The following is an 11,960-nucleotide window of genomic DNA, read 5'->3' on the forward strand; positions in this document are numbered from 1 at the left end:
CTAATTTTATTAAAAATGCCTGATCCCCAATATTGTTTTTAATCCTCTTTACCCTCCATAGTCGCTGCCCCTCAGAACCTGCAGTAGAGTGAAACGTCACCCCTGAGATACCCCTGCATCACTGATTGCCTAGTACCACCACCTACACCAAGCATGGCCCGTTGGCTGGCAGAAATGAGCTATGGGTATAAAAGGAGCTCTTTGCATGACGGCCCCCCCCCTTCCCATCAAGTAGTGTATCCCGCAAAATGTGTTGGGAAAATAACAATGTCATGCTCTGAATCCCCGGCCCTAGGTTGCTACTGCAGAGTCTTTTTGTGATGTTAAGGAGGTGGGTCATCCAGGTCATCATGAGCTCTATGGCATCATGCCGAACAGCAAAGAGTGCTTCCAAGTTATATGCCTGCATGCTATTACATTGGGCTTTATAAAAAGTGAGTGCACATTCAGTGTTTTTATTGTTCCAATCTGGTATTAAACAGCACCATAATGTAGAGGGTGCCTTCTTGTTCTATTTCTCTATTGCATCGATTATTATATTGTTATATAATTTAAGGTATCTTAATGGTATGTGTGATTGCCCTCTTAATCTCTTGGGTGTGTTACCACTTTAACTGGGAAGCAGTCACAAATTGGCAATTTAAAGAATAAGGTCTACCTAACTACTACGTAGATTGTAAGCTCTTCGGGGCAGGGATTCCCTTTCCTATTGTTACTGTCATGTTTAAGTGTTTATTCCCATTATGTGTTATATTATTATGTCACATGTATTACTGCTGTGAAGCGCTATGTACTGGGATGGTGCTATATAAAAATATACATACCCTGAACTGATCTGGAGAGCCCCCTGACTACAGGTACCTCTCTTTTGGCAAAGGAGAAGAAGAATAAATAGGGCGCCACTAAAACAGGAACCCACGTGTAAAGAGGCAATAGTTAAATCCCTAATTGTTTCATGAGTGCAAATATGTTGTTCACATTCCCTGAAGAAGTAGCGTTCGCGCTACGAAACATGTTGGGTTTATGTCAAACAACTGTTAACAGTTTTATCTGCAATATCTGCATTATCTGCACTATTTAACCCATTTGTTCTTGTCCCGTTATGCACTTGCTGTTCCGTTACGCTCTTGTTCCATTCCGCACTATTGGACTATCATCCAGCCCTTGAGAGAAGGGCACTGTGCACGGTACGTCATCAGCTGGCGACCGGTGCGCCCGAGTCACGCGACCAGAAGTGCGTGTAGCAGGGTGCAAAGCAGGTGTTGGACCACAGAGGGGTCTTATGAATGGTGCTCCAGAGGACGTTTTCTGCTGCTGATGTAATACTGGTGTTTCTGTTGCCACTTCTATCTGCGATTTCCAGTTCTGGCGTGCGGTAACCCCATCTTACCTCATTGATTGCTTGTTTTACTTCATATTGATGTACGCAGAACCTTAAATCTTTTAATATAAATTTGAATTGTTCATACTTCACTATTTTGCGTTGTGCGCTGTGTTTTTGTATCACCTCTGTTTTGGACTTGTGTCACAAGCTTGGTAAAAGGCCTAGCCTTCCAGCCATCAGATAGGGACTGTTGAAGTTAGTCAGTCCCCTGCATGGGGTTAGGCCTGGTTCTTGTTTTCTCTTCTAATTTGTTTTCTGTTTAAAGCTGCTGGCTAATAAAGCATACGTTTATTTTCACCTAAAAACATCTCCGGCGTGTTACCCTCTGCGCACATCTCCTACAGACACGAAGATCGATGTTTCGGTTCTCACTAGCACCCTCTTTGCATATGGTTGTATATGTGAGTGCTCCAGTTAAAAAAACATTAACTGGGGCTGTCAATGTTGCAGTTCCTCTTTCTGAGAGTGCTGAAGTCTATTTCTTTTTCATTACATATTAAATCGGAATAAATATATCTGTGTTTTAAGTGGTGCTGCAGAAAAAATAATAATTTTTGGTTGCAACAGTGATGCCGTCAATGACTCATTCTGTATTAACTCTAGAAACATAGTTGTCATCTTTTGTAGGCTCTAGTACTTCTTTATAGATAAACAGACAGATATACATAGCTGCTGTTATTGTATTTGTTAAGGCATTACAGCACATACATGGTGTGGTTTCATGTAGTATTTCAGAGTGGTTCCCGGAACAGGCGCCAACATTCAAGGAGGAAATCCATAAATCTATAAAAAATCAGGCAGGAGTATATGAAACAAGAACGGTCTTTATTCTTCCAGCTCAGAACACAGAATACAATTGGTACACACAGATGGTCCCTGGACTCAACCCAGGAGGCTTGAGGCCCCAAGGGTCTTTACTCAGCTCCTCTCTTATTCCATAGTGGAATAAGAGGTAGATGTCTCCCTTCCCTTAGGGAGGGGAAGGAAGGCGGCAAGAGCCCTGCCTCTATGCTTCCAACTCAAAGAACCACTCTGTAGAGCCCCAGCTCTGGACTACCACATTTGGCTGTGCAGCCCCTTGTGTGCCCAGGGGGAAGGTCATAGGTCTGAGCCCCTGATTGGGCAGAACACAGACCCTAAGCCCAACCACCCTGTCACTCAAGGGAGCTGCTTACAGGGGAAAACCCGGACTAACTCTAACACTGCCTGCACTGGTACCAGGGCATATGTGTTAGGCAGGGTAGATCAGTTCAGATTAACATCAAAAGGACCTGATAAAGTTCAGATTAATGTAAGTAAAACACCTAAAAGAACTATAAGTATAGACTTCGATTCTGAAGTAGAAATAGTAACAAACTCTAGGAAAGAACAAAGAGAAGTTCAAAAAGAGAAACTATTTACAAAACATGCCCCCAAAAATGGTAATAAAAAGGATTTTTTAGGGGAGGGGGGGTCCACTTCATTTCAGGGAGCAAATCATTATGCTCCCCTAATGAAGAGGGATCCCTCGTCAGAAAGGAAAAGAACAAGACCCGACGAAAACGGGGAAGAGGAAGGGAAAAAGAAGTATCTCAAAAAAAGCAAGAAATAGGAAATAATATTTTTAACCTAAGTTCAAAACCACTGACAGAATCGGAAAAGTCACTAATGTCAAAAGGTCTTAAGTTTGCACCAACAGTAGGTCCAAATAATTTTGGCCTATTTGTGGATGCACAGAGGTTTTTAAGAAAACTGACTATAAAAAGATTCTTTAGACTAAAAGATGTAGAACAAAGGACTGCCGATAATCTTGTAACTACATCAGATGTGATTAAGTCACCTGTAACATTAGAAGATAGACCAATGTTAATACACTCTGGCCTAAAATTACCTTCAACGTTCTATCCAAAGTATGTGAAAGGTAACAATTTAGACGTATTTTCACAACTTATATTAAAAGACTTTGAAAAACTAGTTAAATCTGATACTAAGTTTGAAAACAATTTGAGCATCTCTGAAAGAAAGGCCTTAAAAGTGCTACAAGAAGATACCAACGTTGTTATAAAACAAGCTGATAAGGGGGGCGGTGTAGCAATTATAGACAGAAATGATTACATCACAGAATCTAAAAGAATTCTTGGTGACGTGAATACATACCAACCCTTAAAAAAAGATCCAACAGTAGATTTTTTAAAAGAACTTAAAATCCTGTTAGATAGAGGTAAGATAGAAGAAGTCATTAACAGTGATGAATATAGCTTTCTCTACAGAGAAAATCCTGTTAGACCCATATTTTATTACCTACCAAAACTCCATAAGAGTATTACAAATCCACCTGGTAGGCCCATAATAGCGGGGATTGACTCTTTAACGTCACATCTATCTGCTTATATAGACATATATTTACAAAAATATGTCACTAAACTTCCTTCCTATCTTAAAGACACAACGGATATCTTGCGCATCTTAGAAAGTCAAGTATGGGAAAATGGATGTTATCTAGTAACTTGTGATATTACCTCCCTCTATACGTGTATAAATCATAGAGATGGACATGAAGCTGTGGATAGGGCCTTATCAAAAGATCCAGATATGCCAAATGAACAGGCCAACTTTATTTTAGATGGCATAAAGTTCATCCTAGAACATAATTATTTTCTGTTTGAGGGGGTATATTACCTGCAAAAATGTGGCACCGCCATGGGCACGAAATTTGCACCCAGCTATGCAAATCTTCTTATGGGAGCATGGGAAGAAGACCATATTTGGTCTATTGCAGAGCTGGGTGCGAATTTGTGCCTATGGCGTAGATATATAGATGATATTATGTTTATCTGGAAAGGTAATGAAGAAAGCCTTAAACAGTTTATTATCTATATTAATGACAACTTGCTCAATTTAAAATTTAATTGTGAATATAGTCAGGAAAAAGTTAATTTCTTGGACCTGACTATTTTCATTGAGGAAGGGACAATAAAAACAGAGACCTTCTTCAAAGGTGTAGATATAAACAATTATATATCCACCACAAGTTGTCATCATCCGAAATGGCTGCAAAATGTCCCATATGGACAGATAAGACGCATTAAAAGGAATTGTAGTAACTTAAGTACCTTTCAAAAACAATCTGTCTTTCTTCAAGAAAGGTTTTTAGAAAAAGATTACAATGATGTGATCATACAGGATGCCATTAAAAAAGTCAATGTTTTGGATAGAAATGATTTATTGAGTAAGAACAAGAAGGTTAAATCAAATAAAACTTTTGAGTACTCATTTATGACAGATTACAATAGACAATCAGATAAGATTACCAAAATAATTAAAAAGCACTGGCACATTGTAAAAAATGACCCTGTGCTTGGAGAGATTGTCCCTGAAAACCCAAATGTGATCTTCAGAAAAGCCAAATCATTGAAAGATAAATTAGCCCCCAGTGCCCTACCTAAAATAACCAGTGAGGGGAACAGATGGCTAACAAAATCCAAAGGTTTTTATGGTTGTACCACATGCACTGCATGTAAATATAGACCAGAGGATAAATTTAGTTTTGTGTCAAATATCACAGGGCAAAGATACAACATAAAACAACTTTTATCATGCAAATCTAATTATGTGGTATATCTTATCACCTGTCCATGCGGATTACAATATGTGGGCCAAACAACAAGAACTATAAATATACGTATACTTGAGCATATCGGTAATGTGAGGAGAGGTGTTACTACACATCACCTGTCCAACCATTTTTTACAAAAACATAATGGGGACACATCTGGGCTCACTTTTACAGTTATAGAACAAGTGTTGACACATTGGAGAGGTGGAGACAGACAAGCTGCTCTTAAAAAAAGAGAAAGCTTCTGGATCTTCACTTTGCAAACACTTGTACCACTAGGTCTTAATGTGGATTTTGAGCTAAGTGCTTTCCTTTAAAAAACTGTAAAAATAAATCGTTTTAGACAATAAATTGCTTTAGACTGCAAAATGAGGTTGAAAATGCACTTATTGTGAACTAATTGTTTTTTTCCCTATTTTATTTTGAGATACAACAATCGCCGTTTCAACATATATTAGAAGTTAGATTTTGAGCGATTTTATTAGATTTTATGTCTTTTATATATTTTATATACAATTCCAAAAATAGCACAGTTGTATATTAGGCCACTTCGTGAATTTTTAGAATGGGTTTTTTATTAATAAAGATGTATTTTACTTTGAAGTGTATAAACACTGTTGTGTATTTTAAAGGTTAATTGTATAACAGTGTTGTGAAGATTGGGAGGACATATGTAGTCAATCACCAATTTACTTGCTGTCCAATAGGAGGAAAGGTCAGCATTAAGTAAAGGGTACAAATAGCATCTCTTTATGGGGTAACATCACTCCTGACGAAGCCGTCACTACGTACGGCGAAACTAGTAGAGCGTAACCCCTCGTGTGAGATCCAGAGGGAGAGAGCCTGCTGTGGAGTTCCGGTGGCGTCCGCAATACGAGTTGAAGAACCCGGAAGTGACGTATCGGCCCCCTGAAGCAGCGCAGGTCGGAGACCGGATGAGGAAGCAGCATCGTGCAGAGATCCCGAGAACGCGACTCGAGTGAACCTTCATGTGTACAAACTTGCTGTTACCTTTCCGGAATCCTGTAAGCCTCCAATTTTTATCAATGCTGGATAAATATCTACATTTTTTAAGTATTGGATTGGTGTCTCTCTTTTGGATTCCTACCTCCTATTTATGTTCCTGTGTGTATGGGTCATTAGAGATGCCCATACACAGCTAATAATTCTGATACTTAGTGATCATTAATATCTAGCCTCACTGTGCTCTTATGAGAGCTCTGCCTGTGTATGTGTATTGTTAACATATTGCACTATGCGAGTATCACATTTTTTCCTTAGGCACTGACGCTCCCCTGATTCCTTTTCCTAGATCAGTATGTGGAAGGAGAACCTCCTATGGCGCTGAGGCAAGGGTGAGGATATAGTTGTGGATAAAGTTCTTCTCTTAGGCTAATACCTCAAGAAAGGAAGACAAGATGTACAGAGAACACTGCAATAGTGCATTACCCGGGGACAAATTTGTTAAGAGAGCAATTTAATATAAACAATTAATTGTAAAACAATTAAGCCAAACATTATATAATGCAATATAAAAAAAAACAAAAAACTTTCATGTGCTTGTGCACTTGGAAGATGAAACTTTCTCCGCCTTAATAAAAATTGAAATCCTACTCACCAGAGGTGACTAGGACATGCACATTTGTTTTAGGGTCTTTTCGCCAGGAATACCGCTCGCTGTGGGGTTAAATAAGCCAGTCACTGGGGGAGGATCGCCTTCTATGCTCGGAGTCTGCTTGCTGCCAGAGTCTGGTCGATTGGCTCCTCTGCTGACGTCACCACCTGGATCTCACTGCTACGGTGTCCCTGCGATGCCAAAAAACCTCCAACGCATCGCAGGGACACCGTAGCAGTGAGATGTACAGACTATTGCAGTGTTCTCTGTACATCTTGTCTTCCTTTATTGAGGTATTAGCCTAAGAGAAGAACTTTATCCACAACTATATCCCCACCCTTGCCTCAGCGCCATAGGAGGTTCTCCTTCCACATTTCTGTATCTGGTTGGGAGATACCAGAACAACCTTTTTGGGCAGCTCCAGGACTACCTTTTGGACTTTGTATGACAGGTTTTTTTTATATATTGTTTTATATTGTTTGCACGAGCGCTATATTGCACTTATATTTTCACCAGTCAGGGTAGATCAGAAGCCAAGAGGATACATGGCTACACTAATAAATTAAACAGCTGCTACATTATACTGGCCAAGATCTGAACAGCGTATTTTTTTAAGGGATATAGGGTAGGTAAATGTAGTATATAGAAAAGATTTTAAGAGAAAACCCCCACAATTTCTACAATAGGAAATAGACGAAGAGGATACCAACTAAATATTTAATATAAAACCGTATATATATTGAAGAAAGCATACAATATGAAAACACACACATAATAAATATTGGCAACAATTGCAAAAAATACAGTAGTCCCAAATCTACAAAACGGACACATCATCATTATAGAGACTTAACGTTGCGGGCACAAGCTCTCATTTTTTACTGCAAAAATGTTGCAGTAAATTACATGTAGCCAGGTCTCCCCAGCGCTACCGCACCCCCCTCACCTGACTGCCGATAGCAGGGGCCGCCGCGTCCAATGGCGGCTCCGTTCGGCAGTGGCAGGGGAGAGGGCGGTCAGGTCCCGGCTCGGGGGTTGCCGGGGACGCGTGCGGCCGGTTGCCAAGGCCGCACGCGCATCTCAGGGCCCCCGGCGCTCCCGGAGCTGGGCGGATAGGGCGCCGCCATTGCGCTTCAACTCGCGCATGCGCAGTGAGTCCCCGGCGGCCCAGTTAGCTCGCGCATGCGCAGGGAGGCTGCGAGAGACAGGGCAGAGTCGCGCATGCGCAGGGAGAACCCTAGAGCCAGGGGACAGTTGCGTGAGGGCAGGAGAGCCCCAGATAGGTCGCGCATGCGCCGATAGGGGTAGGGAGCTAAGGCAGCTCTTAGGAGGTCGCGCGAGAGTAGGGAAGCATAGGGAGAGCTTGCGGCGGCCATTAGGAGTTAGTGTAGGCAGAGGGGAGGAGCGCACGTGGCCCCAATGTTATTGTAGGGGCCTCGGGACTACAATTCCCATGAGGCATAGCGAGGCAGGCACCAGGTGCTTGATAGTAGCCAATAGGGCTGTAGGACTGCCCTGGAGGGAGAATAGATACATTTCCCGGGCTTTGGTCACGTCAGTTGGAGCAACGGAGCTGAAGGGGAAGGAAGGATGCAGGGAGTGAGTGCAGCTCCTGCATCCAGATAGGTACCCTCACCCTCCAGGTAGGCCCCAACTCCCCACCAGGTTAGTGGGTAACTGATAAGGGACGGCCCTAGATAGGAAGGTCGCCCTTAGTGTGTGTAAGGTGCAGGTTTGGCAGTGCCACAGCGGAGAGGGCTGTGGGCACTGGCAAATAGGCACAGTGTGCTAGTAGTGGATTGCTACGGGATCCAGGTGGCTGTGTGTGATTGCAGCTGTCTGTGTGTGTGTCGCTGCATGTGCTGGGCGCAGTGCGTGCAGTGTGTGTGAAGTGTGTGCAGCGTGTGTGAATGTCTGCAGGCTGACAGTGTGAGCTGAGTGTTGGCTGCAGGTGCGTTAGGCTGTTAGGATTAGCAGTTACAGTTGAGACTGGGTAGCTAGGGGAAGGGGGGCAGGTTAATGTTCCACAGGCCCTAGGAGTTTTCCCCAAGCCATCCCAGGTTGCGGTTCCTCAGGGACAGGCCCTAGGTTAGGGTTGCTGTCACTCTAGAAGTAGTTAGGCAGAAAGCTGATAACGGCGGTTGCTGTTCCCATGCGGTTGGTGTTGCCGTGATCGGTTGCAGTTCCCGTGGAGCGGTGGGACCCTCGTTGGGGTCCACCGGCAGAGTACCTGGAAAGGATCAGACGGACGTCTGACCCTTTGAGAAGAGTGTTGCAGGCCCGAGCATCGGAGTGCTCGGAAGGTATCAATATTATATGTGCACCAACAGGCCTAGAGGTTTTAGTGACTGCGCAGTCACCCAGTGACTATCTCTGTAGGAGTACGGGACATTGGGTGGGGTTCTTGGGACAATGGGTGGGATCACCTGGTGTCGGGGAATCGTCCTGCGAGACGTCACCACGGGTAGTGTCTCCTCGTGAGAGGGACACAGGTTATGATGTTATGTAATGGATTATGATATTCTCTATGTTCGTAGTAAAGCCCTTAGTTATATATAATCACTGTGTGTGTAGTTTCTTATTGGGTTCCTATGTAGGGTCATTCTACACGTCCATAGAATCCTACATAGGTGGAGGCGCTGAACGAAGATCCGTTCAAGAGGATTCACCCCAGGCTCTCATTAGCGGAGGCTCAGACTGCCTGTGAGCCTGCAGGTATACGCACCACACCGGTAACAATACATGTTCTACTCACCCACACTACATATGAGATTGGGTGGGGTGGAATACCCGTTACATTTGGAGGCGCTGCTGAGAGGCACCTGGGGTGCCCTGTCCATTTTTTCTAAATTGTCCCGTTCCTATTTTTGTCGCTATGTTTGTGAAGTCCGGAGACGAGGTCCTTGCCTGGGCGTTGAGGCAGTATATGGAGCCTGGCCAGGTAGTGGCGGTAGGAGGCATACCCGCTAGTATACCCGCAATGAAGGTCCGGGAGGGTATGTGTAAAATTCCTGGGTGGCCGTGGGCATGTGTCTTAGAGGAGGAACAAGATCCCACGTCCACATGGAAAACCATACTTTTTGTTGTAACTCACACTGAGGATATATGCCTGGCAGAGGCACCGTCCGCACTGTTCATGCCCGGGGGCCCCTCAGAAGGGTACCCCCTAGTCTATGCCGACCCAGCAAAATGGCGTCTCCCGCCAAATCAGGAGAGCGCACGTGCTGCTGACTGCAAGCCTGCACAGAAAGATGTCGCAACATTCTGTCCGGGTTTGGCGCGAAAGTCAGAGCCCCTCCCCTGTGCTGTGAGTGACTCAGTGCAGAGCGAAAACCAATTCCTTGTAAAAAGTGCCCTTCCTTTAGATTCCACCAGGGGGAGCAAGCACGGTTATCTTCAACCTTACGTGGACGCTGTGATAGACACTCTGATCTCTGAGGATGAGATGATGCATGAGGATGAGATGATGCATGAGGATGAGATAGACTGTCAGGGGATACACCCTAATGTGTATGTGCCCTGGCGAGCGCCAGGAATAGATCTCCTTATGCTACTGTGCCCCTGCTTGCAAGAAGCCTATGACGAGGGAGCCGTTATGTCCCAAGTGCCACTAGACTTCAGGATCACCGAGGTAGATGGGGAGCCGTGTACACAGTGCTTTAGCCCCACCTGTGACTGTTCTAGGGGAGCACTGGCGTGGGAACCTAAATGTGATTGCTGCGGTGCAATTTTCTTGATGCCTATTGTACCCCAGCCTACAGAGCCAGCTAAGGAGCTAAGTGAACCCTTGGCAGAGAAGAGTGCGGCTGCAGTGGAGGTACCGGAGCACGCCAGCTTTGTACCCACAACCACTGGCTGCATTTCAGGAGAATCTGGTGACTACCTTGCGGAGGATACTGTCATGAGATCTTCCGGGGAAAAGGTGGAAGTCCCATCGGTGGCGATGCGCCTACCGGCGAACCACCCCAGCGGTAATGCAGAGGATATAGAGTCTGCTGTGGGTCCGTGTACCCTGGAAGAGGTGTCTTCCGATGTTGCGGACCCTGCTGTGGGCCCGTGTGCCCTACAATGGTCAGTCCGACCTACTACAGAGGTACCCTCGGTCCTAGAATGGGGACCAGTACCTAACGCCGACAAGGGTGAGTCGACTGCCCCAGGGGTGTCGGGGGTGAGCCTCCAGGTGACCGCGGAGCACGATGGCTCCTTAAGTCTGGTCGCCCGGGTGAAGGGTTCCCCTCTGCATCGCGTCCTGGCGGAGGTGTCCTCACTAGAAGGTAGCTGTCCCGAGGAGAGAGTGGACCGGTGTCTACCGCCGATCCTTCCGGAAGAAGGGAAGCCCATCGTCAGCCAGCCGAGTGGTAAGGAACCCCCTTGTTCCCCACAGACTCCGATGGAGGTGGCCGTGAAGAAGGCCAAAGCTACGGTTCCTGAGCGGAGTGTGAGCTCGTGTGCTCCGACACGAGTGGTCCCAGGACTGGGATCCAACGCTCCCGAGTTTTCAGCGCGTAAGTGGACTGCCCCAGAAGTGCCAGGGGCAGGTCCCGATACCACCAAGGTGGGAACTGACAGCGTCCCCGAGGACCTGTTGGCCCCCGTGATTCACCGCAGGGGTAAGGTGTCTACTTTTTCCCCCCTGCCAGGTGAAACCGAGACATTTCCCAGTGCTCGCTTCTCAGTGGAAGCCTCACAAGTCCGTAGGGACAAGGACTGTGTAAAGGACGATCCAGGGAGACTGGCCTCCTTTACGCCCAAAAAGGAGCGTGCCATTCGCCAGGTGGTGGACCGCGGGAAAGGTCCTGGCCTCCTGGTCTACCGCATCCCTGCCGCGGATGACCGGGTAAAGGTCTGCTTCAGAGACACTGGGCTACTCCTTCCACTAGGGGGAGGAAGTAGCGAAGAGCCAGGAACTGTCGCCTTAGAGTGTGCTCTCCAAGAAATTTTTCTGGGGGAGGCTCACGGACGCAAAAGTGAGGTACCCCCATCTGATCTGGTAGGGGCACCCCACAAATGGTCTCAGCCAGTCTCGGGTATTATTGAGTGTGATGTACTATGTAATCTGAGGTGTAAAGTCGACCTGATAATTGTAACAAATATGACATGCCGTATTTTATTGTGTAACCTTATGTCAGGGTATGGCGTTCTCCAAGCGAGGACGTTGGATTTTCCACCAGGGGGAGAGTGTAGCCAGGTCTCCCCAGCGCTACCGCACCCCCCTCACCTGACTGCCGATAGCGGGGGCCGCCGCGTCCAATGGCGGCTCCGTTCGGCAGTGGCAGGGGAGAGGGCGGTCAGGTCCCGGCTCGGGGGTTGCCGGGGACGCGTGCGGCCGGTTGCCAAGGCCGCACGCGCATCTCAGGGCCCCCGGC

The sequence above is a fragment of the Ascaphus truei genome, chromosome 3 (assembly GCF_040206685.1).
Source record: "Ascaphus truei isolate aAscTru1 chromosome 3, aAscTru1.hap1, whole genome shotgun sequence".
Taxonomy (NCBI): domain Eukaryota; kingdom Metazoa; phylum Chordata; class Amphibia; order Anura; family Ascaphidae; genus Ascaphus; species Ascaphus truei.